Here is an 18,811-nt window from a genome sequence, read left to right on the forward strand (position 1 = left end):
GCCGATCTTACGGCTTGTAGCCCGGGGAGGGAGAGGGAGAGAGTTGGCCGATCTTACGGCTTATAGCCCGGGGAGGGAGAGGGAGAGAGATAGCCGATCTTATGGAATGTAGCCCGGGGAGGGAGAGGGATGATCTTACGGCTTGTAGCCCCGGGAGGGAGAGGGAGAGAGATAGCCGATCTTACGGATTGTAGCCCGGGGAGGGGGAGAGAGAGAGATAGCCGATCTTATGGCTTGTAGCCCCGAGAGGGAGAGGGAGAGAGATAGCCGATCTTACGGATTGTGGCCCGGGGAGGGGGAGGGAGAGAGATAGCCGATCTTAGGTCTTGTAGCCCAGGGAGGGAGAGGGAGAGAGTTGGCCGATCTTACGGCTTGAAGCTCGGGGAGAGAGAGCAAGCGAGATAGCCGATCTTATGGCTTGTAGCCCGGGGAGGGAGAGGGAGAGAGATCGGCGATCTTACGGCTTGTAGCCCGGGGAAGGGGACGGAGAGAGATAGCCGATCTTACGGCTTGTAGCCCGGGGAGGGGTAGGGAGAGAGATAGCCGATCTTACGGCTTGTAGCCCGGGTAGAGAGAGGGAGAGAGCAAGCCGATCTTATGGCTTGTAGCACGGGGAGGGAGAGGGAGAGTGTTAGCCGATCTTACCGCTTTTAGCCTGGTAAGGGGGAGGGAGAGAGATAGCCGATCTCACGGCTTGTAGCCCGGGGAGGGAGAGAGATAGACGATCTTACGGCTTGTAGCCCCGGGAGGGAGAGGGAGAGAGATAGCCGATCTTATGGCTTGTAGCCCCGAGAGGGAGAGGGAGAGAGATAGCCGATCTTACGGCTTGTAGCCCGGGGAGGGGGAGAGAGAGAGATAGCCGATCTTATAGCTTGTAGCCCCGAGAGGGAGAGGGAGAGAGATAGCCGATCTTACGGATTGTAGCCCGGGGAGGGGGAGGGAGAGAGATAGCCGATCTTAGGTCTTGTAGCCCGGGGAGGGAGAGGGAGAGAGTTGGCCGATCTTACGGCTTGAAGCTCGGGGAGAGAGAGCAAGCGAGATAGCCGATCTTATGGCTTGTAGCCCGGGGAGGGAGAGGGAGAGAGATCGGCGATCTTACGGCTTGTAGCCCGGGGAAGGGGACGGAGAGAGATAGCCGATCTTACGGCTTGTAGCCCGGGGAGGGGTAGGGAGAGAGATAGCTGATCTTACGGCTTGTAGCCCGGGTAGAGAGAGGGAGAGAGCAAGCCGATCTTATGGCTTGTAGCACGGGGAGGGAGAGGGAGAGTGTTAGCCGATTTTACCGCTTTTCGCCTGGTAAGGGCGAGGGAGAGAGATAGCCGATCTCACGACTTGTAGCCCGGGGAGAGAGAGGGAGAGAGCAAGCCGATCTTACGGCTTGTAGCACGGGGAGGGAGAGGGCGAGAGATAGGCGATCTTCCGGCTTGTAGCCCGGGAAGGGGGAGGGAGCAAGATAGCCGATCTTACGGCTAGTAGCCAGGGGAGGGAGAGTGAGAGAGATAGCCGATCTTATGGCTTGTAGACCGGGAAGGGGGAGGGAGAGAGATAGCCGATCTAACGGCTTGTAGACAGGGAAGTGGGAGGGAAAGAGATAGCCGATCTTACGGCTTATAGCCCGGGGAGGGAGACGGAGAGAGATAGCCGATCTTATGGCTTGTAGCCCGGGGAGGGGTAGGGAGAGAGATAGCCGATCTTACGGCTTGTAGCCCGGGGAGGGGGAGGGAGAGAGTTAGCCGATCTTATGGCTTGTAGCCCGGGGAGGGGTAGGGAGAGAGATAGCCGATCTTACGGCTTGTAGCCCGGGGAGGGAGAGGGAGAGAGTTGGCCTATCTTATGGCTTGTAGCCTGGGGAGGGAGAGGGATAGAGATAGCCGATCTTATGGAATGTAGCCCGGGGAGGGAGAGAGATAGACGATCTTACGGCTTGTAGCCCGGGGAGCGGGAGGGAGAGAGATAGCCGATCTTACAGCTTGTAGCTTCGGGAGGGAGAGGGAGAGAGATAGTCGATCTTATGGCTTGTAGCCCCGAGAGGGAGAGGGAGAGAGATAGCCGATCTTACGACTTGTAGCTCGGTGAGGGGGAGGGAGAGAGATAGCTGATCTTATGCCTTGCAGCCCGGGGAGGGAGAGGGAGAGAGATAGCCGATCTTACGGCTTGTAGCCCGGGGAGGGGTAGGGAGAGAGATAGCCGATCTTACGGCTTGTAGCACGGGGAGGGAGAGGGAGAGTGTTAGCCGATCTTACGGCTTGTAGCCCGGGGAGAGAGAGGGAGAGAGCAAGCCGATCTTACGGCTTGTAGCCCCGGGATGGGTAGGGAGAGAGATAGCCGATCTTACGGCTTGTAGCCCGGGGAGAGAGAGGGTGAGAGCAAGCCGATCTTACGGCTTCTAGCCCGGGGAGGTGGAGGGAGAGAGATAGCCGATATTAGGTCTTGTAGCCCGGGGAGGGAGAGGGAGAGAGTTGGCCGATCTTACGGCTTATAGCCCGGGGAGAGAGAGGGAGAGAGATAGTTGATCTTACGCCTTGCAGCCCGGGAAGGGGGAAGGAGAGAGATAGCCGATCTTACGGCTAGTAGCCGGGGGAGGAAGAGGGAGAGAGATAGCCGATCTTACGGCTTGTAGACCGGGAAGGGGGAGGGAGAGAGATAGCCGATCTTACGGCTTGTAGACCGGGAAGTGGGAGGGAGAGAGCAAGCCGATCTTACGGCTTGTAGCCCGGGGAGGGGTAGGGAGAGAGATAGCCGATCTTACGGCTTGTAGCCGGGGGAGGGAGAGGGAGAGAGATAGCCGATCTTATGGCTTGTAGCCCCGAGAGGGAGAGGGAGAGAGATAGCCGATCTTACGGCTTGTAGCCCGGGGAGGGGGAGAGAGAGAGATAGCCGATCTTATAGCTTGTAGCCCCGAGAGGGAGAGGGAGAGAGATAGCCGATCTTACGGATTGTAGCCCGGGGAGGGGGAGGGAGAGAGATAGCCGATCTTAGGTCTTGTAGCCCGGGGAGGGAGAGGGAGAGAGTTGGCCGATCTTACGGCTTGAAGCTCGGGGAGAGAGAGCAAGCGAGATAGCCGATCTTATGGCTTGTAGCCCGGGGAGGGAGAGGGAGAGAGATCGGCGATCTTACGGCTTGTAGCCCGGGGAAGGGGACGGAGAGAGATAGCCGATCTTACGGCTTGTAGCCCGGGGAGGGGTAGGGAGAGAGATAGCTGATCTTACGGCTTGTAGCCCGGGTAGAGAGAGGGAGAGAGCAAGCCGATCTTATGGCTTGTAGCACGGGGAGGGAGAGGGAGAGTGTTAGCCGATTTTACCGCTTTTCGCCTGGTAAGGGCGAGGGAGAGAGATAGCCGATCTCACGACTTGTAGCCCGGGGAGAGAGAGGGAGAGAGCAAGCCGATCTTACGGCTTGTAGCACGGGGAGGGAGAGGGCGAGAGATAGGCGATCTTCCGGCTTGTAGCCCGGGAAGGGGGAGGGAGCAAGATAGCCGATCTTACGGCTAGTAGCCAGGGGAGGGAGAGTGAGAGAGATAGCCGATCTTATGGCTTGTAGACCGGGAAGGGGGAGGGAGAGAGATAGCCGATCTAACGGCTTGTAGACAGGGAAGTGGGAGGGAAAGAGATAGCCGATCTTACGGCTTATAGCCCGGGGAGGGAGACGGAGAGAGATAGCCGATCTTATGGCTTGTAGCCCGGGGAGGGGTAGGGAGAGAGATAGCCGATCTTACGGCTTGTAGCCCGGGGAGGGGGAGGGAGAGAGTTAGCCGATCTTATGGCTTGTAGCCCGGGGAGGGGTAGGGAGAGAGATAGCCGATCTTACGGCTTGTAGCCCGGGGAGGGAGAGGGAGAGAGTTGGCCTATCTTATGGCTTGTAGCCTGGGGAGGGAGAGGGATAGAGATAGCCGATCTTATGGAATGTAGCCCGGGGAGGGAGAGAGATAGACGATCTTACGGCTTGTAGCCCGGGGAGCGGGAGGGAGAGAGATAGCCGATCTTACAGCTTGTAGCTTCGGGAGGGAGAGGGAGAGAGATAGTCGATCTTATGGCTTGTAGCCCCGAGAGGGAGAGGGAGAGAGATAGCCGATCTTACGACTTGTAGCTCGGTGAGGGGGAGGGAGAGAGATAGCTGATCTTATGCCTTGCAGCCCGGGGAGGGAGAGGGAGAGAGATAGCCGATCTTACGGCTTGTAGCCCGGGGAGGGGTAGGGAGAGAGATAGCCGATCTTACGGCTTGTAGCACGGGGAGGGAGAGGGAGAGTGTTAGCCGATCTTACGGCTTGTAGCCCGGGGAGAGAGAGGGAGAGAGCAAGCCGATCTTACGGCTTGTAGCCCCGGGATGGGTAGGGAGAGAGATAGCCGATCTTACGGCTTGTAGCCCGGGGAGAGAGAGGGTGAGAGCAAGCCGATCTTACGGCTTCTAGCCCGGGGAGGTGGAGGGAGAGAGATAGCCGATATTAGGTCTTGTAGCCCGGGGAGGGAGAGGGAGAGAGTTGGCCGATCTTACGGCTTATAGCCCGGGGAGAGAGAGGGAGAGAGATAGTTGATCTTACGCCTTGCAGCCCGGGAAGGGGGAAGGAGAGAGATAGCCGATCTTACGGCTAGTAGCCGGGGGAGGAAGAGGGAGAGAGATAGCCGATCTTACGGCTTGTAGACCGGGAAGGGGGAGGGAGAGAGATAGCCGATCTTACGGCTTGTAGACCGGGAAGTGGGAGGGAGAGAGCAAGCCGATCTTACGGCTTGTAGCCCGGGGAGGGGTAGGGAGAGAGATAGCCGATCTTACGGCTTGTAGCCGGGGGAGGGAGAGGGAGAGAGATAGCCGATCTTACGGCTTGTAGACCGGGAAGGGGGAGGGAGAGAGATAGCCGATCTTACGGCTTGTAGACCGGGAAGTGGGAGGGAGAGAGATAGCCGATCTTACGGCTTGTAGCCCGGGGAGGGAGAGGGAAAGAGATAGCCGATCTTACGGCTTGTAGCCCGGGGAGGGGTATGGAGAGAGATAGCCGATCTTACGGCTTGTAGCCCGGGGAGGGGGAGGGTGAGAGATAGCTGATCTTACGCCTTGCAGCCCGGGGAGGGAGAGGGAGGGAGATAGCCGACCTTACGGCTTGTGGACCGGGAAGGGGGAGGGAGAGAGATAGATCATCTTACGGCTTGTAGCCCGGGGAGCGGGAGGGAGAGAGATAGCTGATCTTATGCCTTGCAGCCCGGGGAGGGAGAGGGAGAGAGCTAGCCGATCTTACGGCTTGTAGACCGGGAACGGGGAGGGAGAGAGATAGCCGATCTTACGGCTTGTAGCCCGGGGAGGGAGAGGGAGAGAGATAGCCGATCTTACGGCTTGTAGCCCGGGAAGGGGGCGGGAGAGAGATAGCCGATCTTATGGCTTGTAGCCCGGGGAGGGTGAGGGAGAGAGTTGGCCGATCTTACGGCTTGTAGCCCGGGGAGGGAGAGGGAGAGAGATAACCGATCTTATGGAATGTAGCCCGGGGAGGGAGAGAGATAGACAATCTTACGGCTTGTAGCCCCGGGAGGGAGAGGGAGAGAGATAGCCGATCTTATGGCTTGTAGCCCCGAGAGGGAGAGGGAGAGAGATAGCCGATCTTATGGCTTGTAGCCCCGAGAGGGAGAGGGAGAGAGATAGCCGATCTTACGGATTGTAGCCCGGGGAGGGGGAGAGAGAGAGATAGCCGATCTTATGGCTTGTAGCCCCGAGAGGGAGAGGGAGAGAGATAGCCGATCTTACGGATTGTAGCCCGGGGAGGGGGAGGGAGAGAGATAGCCGATCTTAGGTCTTGTAGTCCGGGGAGGGAGAGGGAGAGAGTTGGCCGATCTTACGGCTTGAAGCTCGGGGAGAGAGAGCAAGCGAGATAGCCGATCTTATGGCTTGTAGCCCGGGGAGGGAGAGGGAGAGAGATCGGCGATCTTACGGCTTGTAGCCCGGGGAAGGGGACGGAGAGAAATAGCCGATCTTACGGCTTGTAGCCCGGGGAGGGGTAGGGAGAGAGATAGCTGATCTTACGGCTTGTAGCCCGGGTAGAGAGAGGGAGAGAGCAAGCCGATCTTATGGCTTGTAGCACGGGGAGGGAGAGGGAGAGTGTTAGCCGATCTTACCGCTTTTCGCCTGGTAAGGGCGAGGGAGAGAGATAGCCGATCTCACGGCTTGTAGCCCGGGGAGAGAGAGGGAGAGAGCAAGCCGATCTTACGGCTTGTAGCACGGGGAGGGAGAGGGCGAGAGATAGGCGATCTTCCGGCTTGTAGCCCGGGAAGGGGGAGGGAGCAAGATAGCCGATCTTACGGCTAGTAGCCAGGGGAGGGAGAGGGAGAGAGATAGCCGATCTTACGGCTTGTAGACCGGGAAGGGGGAGGGAGAGAGATAGCCGATCTTACGGCTTGTAGCCCGGGGAGGGAGAAGGAGAGAGATAGCCGATCTTATGGCTTGTAGCCCGGGGAGGGGTAGGGAGAGAGATAGCCGATCTTACGGCTTGTAGCCCGGGGAGGGGGAGGGAGAGAGTTAGCCGATCTTATGGCTTGTAGCCCGGGGAGGGGTAGGGAGAGAGATAGCCGATCTTACGGCTTGTAGTCCGGGGAGGGAGAGGGAGAGAGTTGGCCTATCTTACGGCTTGTAGCCTGGGGAGGGAGAGGGATAGAGATAGCCGATCTTATGGAATGTAGCCCGGGGAGGGAGAGAGATAGACGATCTTACGGCTTGTAGCCCGGGGAGCGGGAGGGAGAGAGATAGCCGATCTTACAGCTTGTAGCTTCGGGAGGGAAAGGGAGAGATATAGCCGATCTTATGGCTTGTAGCCCCGAGAGGGAGAGGGAGAGAGATAGCCGATCTTACGGCTTGTAGCTCGGTGAGGGGGAGGGAGAGAGATAGCTGATCTTATGCCTTGCAGCCCGGGGAGGGAGAGGGAGAGAGATAGCCGATCTTACGGCTTGTAGACCGGGAAGGGGGAGGGAGAGAGATAGATGATCTTACGGCTTGTAGCCCGGGGAGCGGGAGGGAGAGAGATAGCCGATCTTACAGCTTGTAGCTTCGGGAGGGAGTGGGAGAGAGATAGCCGATCTTATGGCTTGTAGCCCCGAGGGGGAGAGGGAGAGAGATAGCCGATCTTACGGCTTGTAGCCCGGGGAGCGGGAGGGAGAGAGATAGCTGATCTTATGCCTTGCAGCCCGGGGAGGGAGAGGGAGAGAGCTAGCCGATCTTACGGCTTGTAGACCGGGAACGGGGAGGGAGAGATAGCCGATCTTACGGCTTGTAGCCCGGGGAGGGAGAGGGAGAGAGATAGCCGATCTTACGGCTTGTAGCCCGGGAAGGGGGCGGGAGAGAGATAGCCGATCTTATGGCTTGTAGCCCGGGGAGGGTGAGGGAGAGAGTTGGCCGATCTTACGGCTTGTAGCCCGGGGAGGGAGAGGGAGAGAGATAACCGATCTTATGGAATGTAGCCCGGGGAGGGAGAGAGATAGACAATCTTACGGCTTGTAGCCCCGGGAGGGAGAGGGAGAGAGATAGCCGATCTTATGGCTTGTAGCCCCGAGAGGGAGAGGGAGAGAGATAGCCGATCTTATGGCTTGTAGCCCCGAGAGGGAGAGGGAGAGAGATAGCCGATCTTACGGATTGTAGCCCGGGGAGGGGGAGAGAGAGAGATAGCCGATCTTATGGCTTGTCGCCCCGAGAGGGAGAGGGAGAGAGACAGCCGATCTTACGGATTGTAGCCCGGGGAGGGGGAGGGAGAGAGATAGCCGATCTTAGGTCTTGTAGTCCGGGGAGGGAGAGGGAGAGAGTTGGCCGATCTTACGGCTTGTAGACCGGGAACGGGGAGGGAGAGAGATAGCCGATCTTACGGCTTGTAGCCCGGGGAGGGAGAGGGAGAGAGATAGCCGATCTTACGGCTTGTAGCCCGGGAAGGGGGCGGGAGAGAGATAGCCGATCTTATGGCTTGTAGCCCGGGGAGGGTGAGGGAGAGAGTTGGCCGATCTTACGGCTTGTAGCCCGGGGAGGGAGAGGGAGAGAGATAACCGATCTTATGGAATGTAGCCCGGGGAGGGAGAGAGATCGACAATCTTACGGCTTGTAGCCCCGGGAGGGAGAGGGAGAGAGATAGCCGATCTTATGGCTTGTAGCCCCGAGAGGGAGAGGGAGAGAGATAGCCGATCTTATGGCTTGTAGCCCCGAGAGGGAGAGGGAGAGAGATAGCCGATCTTATGGCTTGTAGCCCCGAGAGGGAGAGGGAGAGAGATAGCCGATCTTACGGATTGTAGCCCGGGGAGGGGGAGGGAGAGAGATAGCCGATCTTAGGTCTTGTAGTCCGGGGAGGGAGAGGGAGAGAGTTGGCCGATCTTACGGCTTGAAGCTCGGGGAGAGAGAGCAAGCGAGATAGCCGATCTTATGGCTTGTAGCCCGGGGAGCGAGAGTGAGAGAGATCGGCGATCTTACGGCTTGTAGCCCGGGGAAGGGGACGGAGAGAGATAGCCAATCTTACGGCTTGTAGCCCGGGGAGGGGTAGGGAGAGAGATAGCCGATCTCACGGCTTGTAGCCCGGGGAGAGAGAGGGAGAGAGCAAGCCGATCTTACGGCTTGTAGCACGGGGAGGGAGAGGGCGAGAGATAGGCGATCTTCCGGCTTGTAGCCCGGGAAGGGGGAGGGAGCAAGATAGCCGATCTTACGGCTAGTAGCCAGGGGAGGGAGAGGGAGAGAGATAGCCGATCTTACGGCTTGTAGACCGGGAAGGGGGAGGGAGAGAGATAGCCGATCTTACGGCTTGTAGACAGGGAAGTGGGAGGGAAAGAGATAGCCGATCTTACGGCTTGTAGCCGGGGGAGGGAGACGGAGAGAGATAGCCGATCTTATGGCTTGTAGCCCGGGGAGGGGTAGGGAGAGAGATAGCCGATCTTACGGCTTGTAGCCCGGGGAGGGGGAGGGAGAGAGTTAGCCGATCTTATGGCTTGTAGCCCGGGGAGGGGTAGGGAGAGAGATAGCCGATCTTACGGCTTGTAGCCCGGGGAGGGAGAGGGAGAGAGTTGGCCTATCTTACGGCTTGTAGCCTGGGGAGGGAGAGGGATAGAGATAGCCGATCTTATGGAATGTAGCCCGGGGAGGGAGAGAGATAGACGATCTTACGGCTTGTAGCCCGGGGAGCGGGAGGGAGAGAGATAGCCGATCTTACAGCTTGTAGCTTCGGAAGGGAAAGCGAGAGATATAGCCGATCTTATGGCTTGTAGCCCCGAGAGGGAGAGGGAGAGAGATAGCCGATCTTACGGCTTGTAGCTCGGTGAGGGGGAGGGAGAGAGATAGCTGATCTTATGCCTTGCAGCCCGGGGAGGGAGAGGGAGAGAGATAGCCGATCTTACGGCTTGTAGCCCGGGGAGGGGTAGGGAGAGAGATAGCCGATCTTACGGCTTGTAGCACGGGGAGGGAGAGGGAGAGTGTTAGCCGATCTTACGGCTTGTAGCCCGGTGAGAGAGAGGGAGAGAGCAAGCCGATCTTACGGCTTGTAGCCCCGGGATGGGTAGGGAGAGAGATAGCCGATCTGACGGCTTGTAGCCCGGGGAGAGAGAGGGAGAGAGCAAGCCGATCTTACGGCTTCTCGCCCGGGGAGGTGGAGGGAGAGAGATAGCCGATATAAGGTCTTGTAGCCCGGGGAGGGAGAGGGAGAGAGTTGGCCGATCTTACAGCTTATAGCCCGGGGAGAGAGAGGGAGAGAGATAGTTGATCTTACGCCTTGCAGCCCGGGGGGCGGGAGGGAGAGAGATAGCTGATCTTATGCCTTGCAGCCCAGGGAGGGAGAGGGAGAGAGCTAGTCGATCTTACGGCTTGTAGACCGGGAAGGGGGAGGGAGAGAGCAAGCCGATCTTACAGCTTGTAGCTTCGCGAGGGAGAGGGAGAGAGATAGCCGATCTTATGGCTTGTAGCCCCGAAAGGGAGAGGTAGAGAGATAGCTGATCTTACGGCTTGTAGCCCGGGGAGCGGGAGGGAGAGAGATAGCTGATCTTATGCCTTGCAGCCCAGGGAGGGAGAGGGAGAGAGCTAGCCGATCTTACGGCTTGGAGACCGGGAAGGGGGAGGGAGAGAGATAGCCGATCTTGCAGCTTGTAGCTTCGGGAGGGAGAGAGAGAGAGAGCCGATCTTACGGATTGTAGCCCGGGGAGGGGGAGGGAGAGAGATAGCCGATCTTAGGTCTTGTAGCCGGGGAGGGAGAGGGAGAGAGTTGGCCGATCTTACGGCTTGAAGCTCGGGGAGAGAGAGCAAGAGAGATAGCCGATCTTATGGAATGTAGCCCGGGGAGGGAGAGAGATAGACGATCTTACGGCTTGTAGCCCGGGGAGGGGGAGAGAGTGAGAAAGCCGATCTTACGACTTGTAGCCCGGGGAGGGGGAGAGAGTGCGAAAGCCGATCTTGCGCCTTGCAGCCCGGGGAGGGAGAGGAAGAGAGATAGCCGATCTTACGGCTTGCAGCCCGGGGAGGGAGAGGGAGAGAGTTGCCCAATCTTACGGCTTGCAGCCCGGGGAGGGGAAGGGAGAGAGATAGCCGATCTTACGGCTTGTAGCCCGAGGAGGGAGAGAGATAGCCAATCTTACGGCTTGTAGCGTGGGGAAGGAGAGAATTAGACGATCTTACGGATTGTAGCCCGGGCAGAGGGAGGGAGAGAGAAAGCCGATCTTACGGCTTGTTGCCCGGGGATGTGGAGGGAGAGAGATAGCCGATCTTACGGCTTCTAGCCCGGGGAGGTGGAGGGAGAGAGATAGCCGATCTTCGGTCTTGTAGCCCGGGGAGGGAGAGGGAGAGAGATAGCCGATCTTACGGCTTGAAGCACGGAGAGAGAGAGCAAGAGAGATAGCCGATCTTATGGCTTGTAGCCCGGGGAGGGAGAGGGAGAGAGATAGCCGATCTTACGGCTTGTAGCCCGGGGAGAGAGAGGGACAGAGCAAGCCGATCTTAAGGCTTGTAGCACGGGGAGGGAGAGGGAGAGAGTTAGCCGATCTTACGGCTTGTAGCCCGGGGAGAGAGAGGGAGAGAGCAAGCCGATCTTACGGCTTGTAGCACGGGGAGGGAGAGGGCGAGAGATAGGCGATCTTCCGGCTTGTCGCCCGGGAAGGGGGAGGGAGCGAGATAGCCGATCTTACGGATTGTAGACCGGGAAGCGGGAGGGAGAGAGATAGCCGATCTTACGGCTTGTAGCCCGGGGAGGGAGAGGGAGAGAGATAGCCGATCTTATGGCTTGTAGCCCGGGGAGGGGTAGCGAGAGAAATAGCCAATCTTACGGCTTGTAGCCCGGGGAGGGGTAGGGAGAGAGATAGCCGATCTTATGGCTTGTAGCCCGGGGAGGGGTAGGGAGAGAGAAAGCCGATCTTACGGCTTGTAGCCCGGGGAGGGAGAGGGAGAGAGTTGGCCTATCTTATGGAATGTAGCCCTGGGAGGGAGAGAGATAAACGATCTTACGGCTTGTAGCCCGGGGAGCGGGAGGGAGAAAGATAGCCGATCTTACAGCTTGTAGCTTCGGGAGGGAGAGGGAGAGAGATAGCCGATCTTATGGCTTGTAGCCCCGAGAGGGAGAGGGAGAGAGACAGACAATCTTATGGCTTGTAGCCCCGGGAGGGAGAGGGAAAGAGATAGCCGATCTTACGGCTTGTAGCCCGGGGAGGGGGAGAGAGAGAGATAGCCGATCTTACGACTTGTAGCCCGGGGAGGGGGAGGGAGAGAGATAGATGATCTTACGCCTTGCAGCCCGGGGAGGGAGAGGGAGAGAGATAGCTGATCTTACGGCTTGCAGCCCGGGGAGGGAGAGGGAGAGAGATAGCCGATCTTACGGCTTGTAACCCGGCGAGGGGGAGGGAGAGAGATGGCCAAACATAGGGCTTGCAGACCGGGGAGGGGGAGAGAGAGAGATAGCCGATCTTACTGCTTGTAGCTCGGTCAAGGGAGAGAGATAGATGATCTTACGGCTTGATGCTCGGGGAGAGAGAGCAGGAGAGATAGCCGATCTTATGGAATGTAGCCCGGGGAGGGAGAGAGATAGACGATCTTACGGCTTCTAGCCCGGGGAGCGGGAGGCAGAGAAATAGCCGATCTTACAGCTTGTAGCTTCGGGAGGGAGAGGGAGAGAGATAGTCGATCTTATGGCTTGTAGCCCCGAGAGGGAGAGGGAGAGAGATAGCCAATTTTATGGCTTGTAGCCCCGGGAGGGAGAGGGAAAGAGATAGCCGATCTTACAGCTTGTAGCCCGGGGAGGGGGAGAGAGTGAGATAGCCGATCTTACGACTTGTAGCCCGGGCAGGGGGAGGGAGAGAGATAGCTTATCTTACGCCTTGCAGCCCTGGGAGGGAGAGGAAGAGAGATAGCCGATCTTACGGCTTGCAGCCCGGGGAGGGAGAGGGAGAGAGTTGGCCAATCTTACGGCTTGCAGCCCGGGGAGGGGAAGGGAGAGAGATAGCCGATCTTACGGCTTGTAGCCCGAGGAGGGAGAGAGATAGCCGATCTTACGGCTTGTAGCGTGGGGAGGGAGAGAGATAGACGATCTTACGGTTTGTAGCCCGGGCAGAGGGAGGGAGAGAGAAAGCCGATCTTACGGCTTGTAGCCCGGGGATGTGGAGGGAGAGAGATAGCCGATCTTACGGCTTCTAGCCCGGGGAGATGGAGGGAGAGAGATAGCCGATCTTAGGTCTTGTAGCCCGGGGAGGGAGAGGGAGAGAGTTGGCCGATCTTACGGCTTGCAGCCCGGGGAGGGGAAGGGAGAGAGAAAGCCGATCTTACGGCTTGTAGCCCGGGGAGGGAGAGCGAGAGAGTTGGCCGATCTTAGGTCTTGTAGCCCGGGGAGGGAGAGGGAGAGAGCAAGCCGATCTTACGGCTTGTAGCCCGGGGAGGGAGAGGGAGAGAGTTGGCCGATCTTACAGCTTGTAGCCCGGGGAGAGAGAGGGAGAGAGCAAGCCGATCTTACGGCTTGTAGCACGGGGAGGCAGAGGGTGAGAGATAGGCGATCTTCCGGCTTGTAGACCGGGAAGGGGGAGGGAGAGAGATAGCCGATCTTACGGCTAGTAGCCGGGGGAGGGAGAGGGAGAGAGATAGCCGATCTTACGGCTTGTAGACCGGGAAGGGGGAGGGAGAGAGACAGCCGATCTTACGGCTTGTAGACCGGGAAGTGGGAGGGAGAGAGATAGCCGATCTTACGGCTTATAGCCCGGGGAGAGAGAGGGACAGAGCAAGCCGATCTTAAGGCTTGTAGCACGGGGAGGGAGAGGGAGAGAGTTAGCCGATCTTACGGCTTGTAGCCCGGGGAGAAAGAGGGAGAGAGCTAGCTGATCTTACGGCTTGTAGCCCGGGGAGAGAGAGGGAGAGAGATAGCCGATCTTACGGCTTGTAGCCCGGGGAGAGAGAGGGAGAGAGATAGCCGATCTTATGGCTTGTAGCCCCGAGAGGGAGAGGGAGAGAGATAGCCAATTTTATGGCTTGTAGCCCCGGGAGGGAGAGGGAAAGAGATAGCCGATCTTACGGCTTGTAGCCCGGGGAGGGGGAGAGAGTGAGATAGCCGATCTTACGACTTGTAGCCCGGGGAGGGGGAGGGAGAGAGATAGCTTATCTTACGCCTTGCAGCCCGGGGAGGGAGAGGGAGAGAGTCGGCCAATCTTACGGCTTGCAGCCCTGGGAGGGGAAGGGAGAGAGATAGCCGATCTTACGGCTTGTAGCCCGAGGAGGGAGAGAGATAGCCGATCTTACGGCTTGTAGCATGGGGAAGGAGAGAAATAGACGATCTTACGGATTGTAGCCCGGGCAGAGAGAGGGAGAGAGAAAGCCGATCTTACGGCTTGTAGCCCGGGGATGTGGAGGGAGAGAGATAGCCGATCTTACGGCTTCTAGCCCGGGGAGGTGGAGAGAGAGAGATAGCCGATCTTCGGTCTTGTAGCCCGGGGAGGGAGAGGGAGAGAGTTGGCCGATCTTACGGCTTGTAGCCCGGGGAGGGAGAGGGAGAGAGATAGCCGATCTTACGGCTTGTAGCCCGGGGAGAGAGAGGGACAGAGCAAGCCGATCTTAAGGCTTGTAGCACGGGGAGGGAGAGGGAGAGAGTTAGCCGATCTTACGGCTTGTAGCCCGGGGAGAAAGAGGGAGAGAGCTAGCTGATCTTATGGCTTGTAGCCCGGGGAGAGAGAGGGAGAGAGATAGCCGATCTTACGGCTTGTAGCCCAGGGAGAGAGAGGGAGAGAGATAGCCGATCTTACAGCTTGTAGCCCGGGGAGAGAGAGGGAGAGAGCAAGCCGATCTTACGGCTTGTAGCACGGGGAGGGAGAGGGCGAGAGATAGGCGATCTTCCGGCTTGTCGCCTGGGAAGGGGGAGGGAGCGAGATAGCCGATCTTACGGCTTGTAGACCGGGAAGCGGGAGGGAGAGAGATAGCCGATCTTACGGCTTGTAGCCCGGGGAGGGAGAGGGAGAGAGATAGCCAATCTTACGGCTTGTAGCCCGGGGAGGGGTAGGGAGAGAGATAGCCGATCTGATGGCTTGTAGCCCGGGGAGGGGTAGGGAGAGAGAAAGCCGATCTTACGGCTTGTAGCCCGGGGAGGGAGAGGGAGAGAGTTGGCCTATCTTATGGAATGTAGCCCTGGGAGGGAGAGAGATAAACGATCTTACGGCTTGTAGCCTGTTGAGCGGGAGGGAGAAAGATAGCCGATCTTACAGCTTGTAGCTTCGGGAGGGAGAGGGAGAGAGATAGCCGATCTTATGGCTTGTAGCCCCGAGAGGGAGAGGGAGAGAGATAGCCAATCTTATGGCTTGTAGCCCCGGGAGGGAGAGGGAAAGAGTTAGCCGATCTTACGGCTTGTAGCCCGGGGAGGGGGAGGGAGAAAGATAGCCGATCTTACAGCTTGTAGCTTCGGGAGGGAGAGGGAGAGAGATAGCCGATCTTATGGCTTGTAGCCCCGAGAGGGAGAGGGAGAGAGACAGACAATCTTATGGCTTGTAGCCCCGGGAGGGAGAGGGAAAGAGATAGCCGATCTTACGGCTTGTAGCCCGGGGAGGGGGAGAGAGAGAGATAGCCGATCTTACGACTTGTAGCCCGGGGAGGGGGAGGGAGAGAGATAGATGATCTTACGCCTTGCAGCCCGGGGAGGGAGAGGGAGAGAGATAGCCGATCTTACGGCTTGCAGCCCGGGGAGGGAGAGGGAGAGAGATAGCCGATCTTACGGCTTGTAACCCGGCGAGGGGGAGGGAGAGAGTTGGCCAAACATAGGGCTTGCAGACCGGGGAGGGGGAGAGAGAGAGATAGCCGATCTTACTGCTTGTAGCTCGGTCAAGGGAGAGAGATAGACGATCTTACGGCTTGATGCTCGGGGAGAGAGAGCAGGAGAGATAGCCGATCTTATGGAATGTAGCCCGGGGAGGGAGAGAGATAGACGATCTTACGGCTTCTAGCCCGGGGAGCGGGAGGCAGAGAAATAGCCGATCTTACAGCTTGTAGCTTCGGGAGGGAGAGGGAGAGAGATAGTCGATCTTATGGCTTGTAGCCCCGAGAGGGAGAGGGAGAGAGATAGCCAATTTTATGGCTTGTAGCCCCGGGAGGGAGAGGGAAAGAGATAGCCGATCTTACGGCTTGTAGCCCGGGGAGGGGGAGAGAGTGAGATAGCCGATCTTACGACTTGTAGCCCGGGCAGGGGGAGGGAGAGAGATAGCTTATCTTACGCCTTGCAGCCCTGGGAGGGAGAGGAAGAGAGATAGCCGATCTTACGGCTTGCAGCCCGGGGAGGGAGAGGGAGAGAGTTGGCCAATCTTACGGCTTGCAGCCCGGGGAGGGGAAGGGAGAGAGATAGCCGATCTTACGGCTTGTAGCCCGAGGAGGGAGAGAGATAGCCGATCTTACGGCTTGTAGCGTGGGGAGGGAGAGAGATAGACGATCTTACGGTTTGTAGCCCGGGCAGAGGGAGGGAGAGAGAAAGCCGATCTTACGGCTTGTAGCCCGGGGATGTGGAGGGAGAGAGATAGCCGATCTTACGGCTTCTAGCCCGGGGAGATGGAGGGAGAGAGATAGCCGATCTTAGGTCTTGTAGCCCGGGGAGGGAGAGGGAGAGAGTTGGCCGATCTTACGGCTTGCAGCCCGGGGAGGGGAAGGGAGAGAGAAAGCCGATCTTACGGCTTGTAGCCCGGGGAGGGAGAGCGAGAGAGTTGGCCGATCTTAGGTCTTGTAGCCCGGGGAGGGAGAGGGAGAGAGCAAGCCGATCTTACGGCTTGTAGCCCGGGGAGGGAGAGGGAGAGAGTTGGCCGATCTTACAGCTTGTAGCCCGGGGAGAGAGAGGGAGAGAGCAAGCCGATCTTACGGCTTGTAGCACGGGGAGGCAGAGGGTGAGAGATAGGCGATCTTCCGGCTTGTAGACCGGGAAGGGGGAGGGAGAGAGATAGCCGATCTTACGGCTAGTAGCCGGGGGAGGGAGAGGGAGAGAGATAGCCGATCTTACGGCTTGTAGACCGGGAAGGGGGAGGGAGAGAGACAGCCGATCTTACGGCTTGTAGACCGGGAAGTGGGAGGGAGAGAGATAGCCGATCTTACGGCTTATAGCCCGGGGAGAGAGAGGGACAGAGCAAGCCGATCTTAAGGCTTGTAGCACGGGGAGGGAGAGGGAGAGAGTTAGCCGATCTTACGGCTTGTAGCCCGGGGAGAAAGAGGGAGAGAGCTAGCTGATCTTACGGCTTGTAGCCCGGGGAGAGAGAGGGAGAGAGATAGCCGATCTTACGGCTTGTAGCCCGGGGAGAGAGAGGGAGAGAGATAGCCGATCTTATGGCTTGTAGCCCCGAGAGGGAGAGGGAGAGAGATAGCCAATTTTATGGCTTGTAGCCCCGGGAGGGAGAGGGAAAGAGATAGCCGATCTTACGGCTTGTAGCCCGGGGAGGGGGAGAGAGTGAGATAGCCGATCTTACGACTTGTAGCCCGGGGAGGGGGAGGGAGAGAGATAGCTTATCTTACGCCTTGCAGCCCGGTGAGGGAGAGGAAGAGAGATAGCCGATCATACGGCTTGCAGCCCGGGGAGGGAGAGGGAGAGAGTCGGCCAATCTTACGGCTTGCAGCCCTGGGAGGGGAAGGGAGAGAGATAGCCGATCTTACGGCTTGTAGCCCGAGGAGGGAGAGAGATAGCCGATCTTACGGCTTGTAGCGTGGGGAAGGAGAGAAATAGACGATCTTACGGATTGTAGCCCGGGCAGAGAGAGGGAGAGAGAAAGCCGATCTTACGGCTTGTAGCCCGGGGATGTGGAGGGAGAGAGATAGCCGATCTTACGGCTTCTAGCCCGGGGAGGTGGAGAGAGAGAGATAGCCGATCTTCGGTCTTGTAGCCCGGGGAGGGAGAGGGAGAGAGTTGGCCGATCTTACGGCTTGTAGCCCGGGGAGGGAGAGGGAGAGAGATAGCCGATCTTACGGCTTGTAGCCCGGGGAGAGAGAGGGACAGAGCAAGCCGATCTTAAGGCTTGTAGCACGGGGAGGGAGAGGGAGAGAGTTAGCCGATCTTACGGCTTGTAGCCCGGGGAGAAAGAGGGAGAGAGCTAGCTGATCTTATGGCTTGTAGCCCGGGGAGAGAGAGGGAGAGAGATAGCCGATCTTACGGCTTGTAGCCCAGGGAGAGAGAGGGAGAGAGATAGCCGATCTTACAGCTTGTAGCCCGGGGAGAGAGAGGGAGAGAGCAAGCCGATCTTACGGCTTGTAGCACGGGGAGGGAGAGGGCGAGAGATAGGCGATCTTCCGGCTTGTCGCCTGGGAAGGGGGAGGGAGCGAGATAGCCGATCTTACGGCTTGTAGACCGGGAAGCGGGAGGGAGAGAGATAGCCGATCTTACGGCTTGTAGCCCGGGGAGGGAGAGGGAGAGAGATAGCCAATATTACGGCTTGTAGCCCGGGGAGGGGTAGGGAGAGAGATAGCCGATCTGATGGCTTGTAGCCCGGGGAGGGGTAGGGAGAGAGAAAGCCGATCTTACGGCTTGTAGCCCGGGGAGGGAGAGGGAGAGAGTTGGCCTATCTTATGGAATGTAGCCCTGGGAGGGAGAGAGATAAACGATCTTACGGCTTGTAGCCCGTTGAGCGGGAGGGAGAAAGATAGCCGATCTTACAGCTTGTAGCTTCGGGAGGGAGAGGGAGAGAGATAGCCGATCTTATGGCTTGTAGCCCCGAGAGGGAGAGGGAGAGAGATAGCCAATCTTATGGCTTGTAGCCCCGGGAGGGAGAGGGAAAGAGATAGCCGATCTTACGGCTTGTAGCCCGGGGAGGGGGAGAGAGAGAGATAGCCGATCTTACGACTTGTAGCCCGGGGACGGGGAGGGAGAGAGATAGATGATCTTACGCCTTGTAGCCCCGGGAGGGGTAGGGAGAGAGATAGCCGATCTTACGGCTTCTAGCCCGGGGAGGTGGAGGGAGAGAGATAGCCGATCTTAGGTCTTGCAGCCCGGGGAGGGGGAGGGAGAGAGTTGGCCAAACTTAGGGCTTGCAGACCGGGGAGGGGGAGGGAGAGAGATAGCCGATCTTACTGCTTGTAGCTCGGGCAAGGGAGAGACATAGACGATCTTACGGCTTGTAGACCGGGAAGTGGGAGGGAGAGAGATAGCCGATCTTACGGCTTGTAGCCCGGGGAGGGAGACGGAGAGAGATAGCCGATCTTATGGCTTGTAGCCCGGGGAGGGGTAGGGAGAGAGATAGCCGATCTTACGGCTTGTAGCCCGGGTAGAGGGAGGGAGAGAGATAGCCGATCTTATGGCTTGTAGCCCCGGGAGGGGTAGGGAGAGAGATAGCCGATCTAACGGCTTGTAACCCGGGGAGGGGGAGGGAGAGAGTTGGCCAAACTTAGGGCTTGCAGACCGGGGAGGGGG

This window comes from Pristiophorus japonicus, chromosome 1 (genome assembly GCF_044704955.1).
Source record: "Pristiophorus japonicus isolate sPriJap1 chromosome 1, sPriJap1.hap1, whole genome shotgun sequence".
Taxonomy (NCBI): domain Eukaryota; kingdom Metazoa; phylum Chordata; class Chondrichthyes; family Pristiophoridae; genus Pristiophorus; species Pristiophorus japonicus.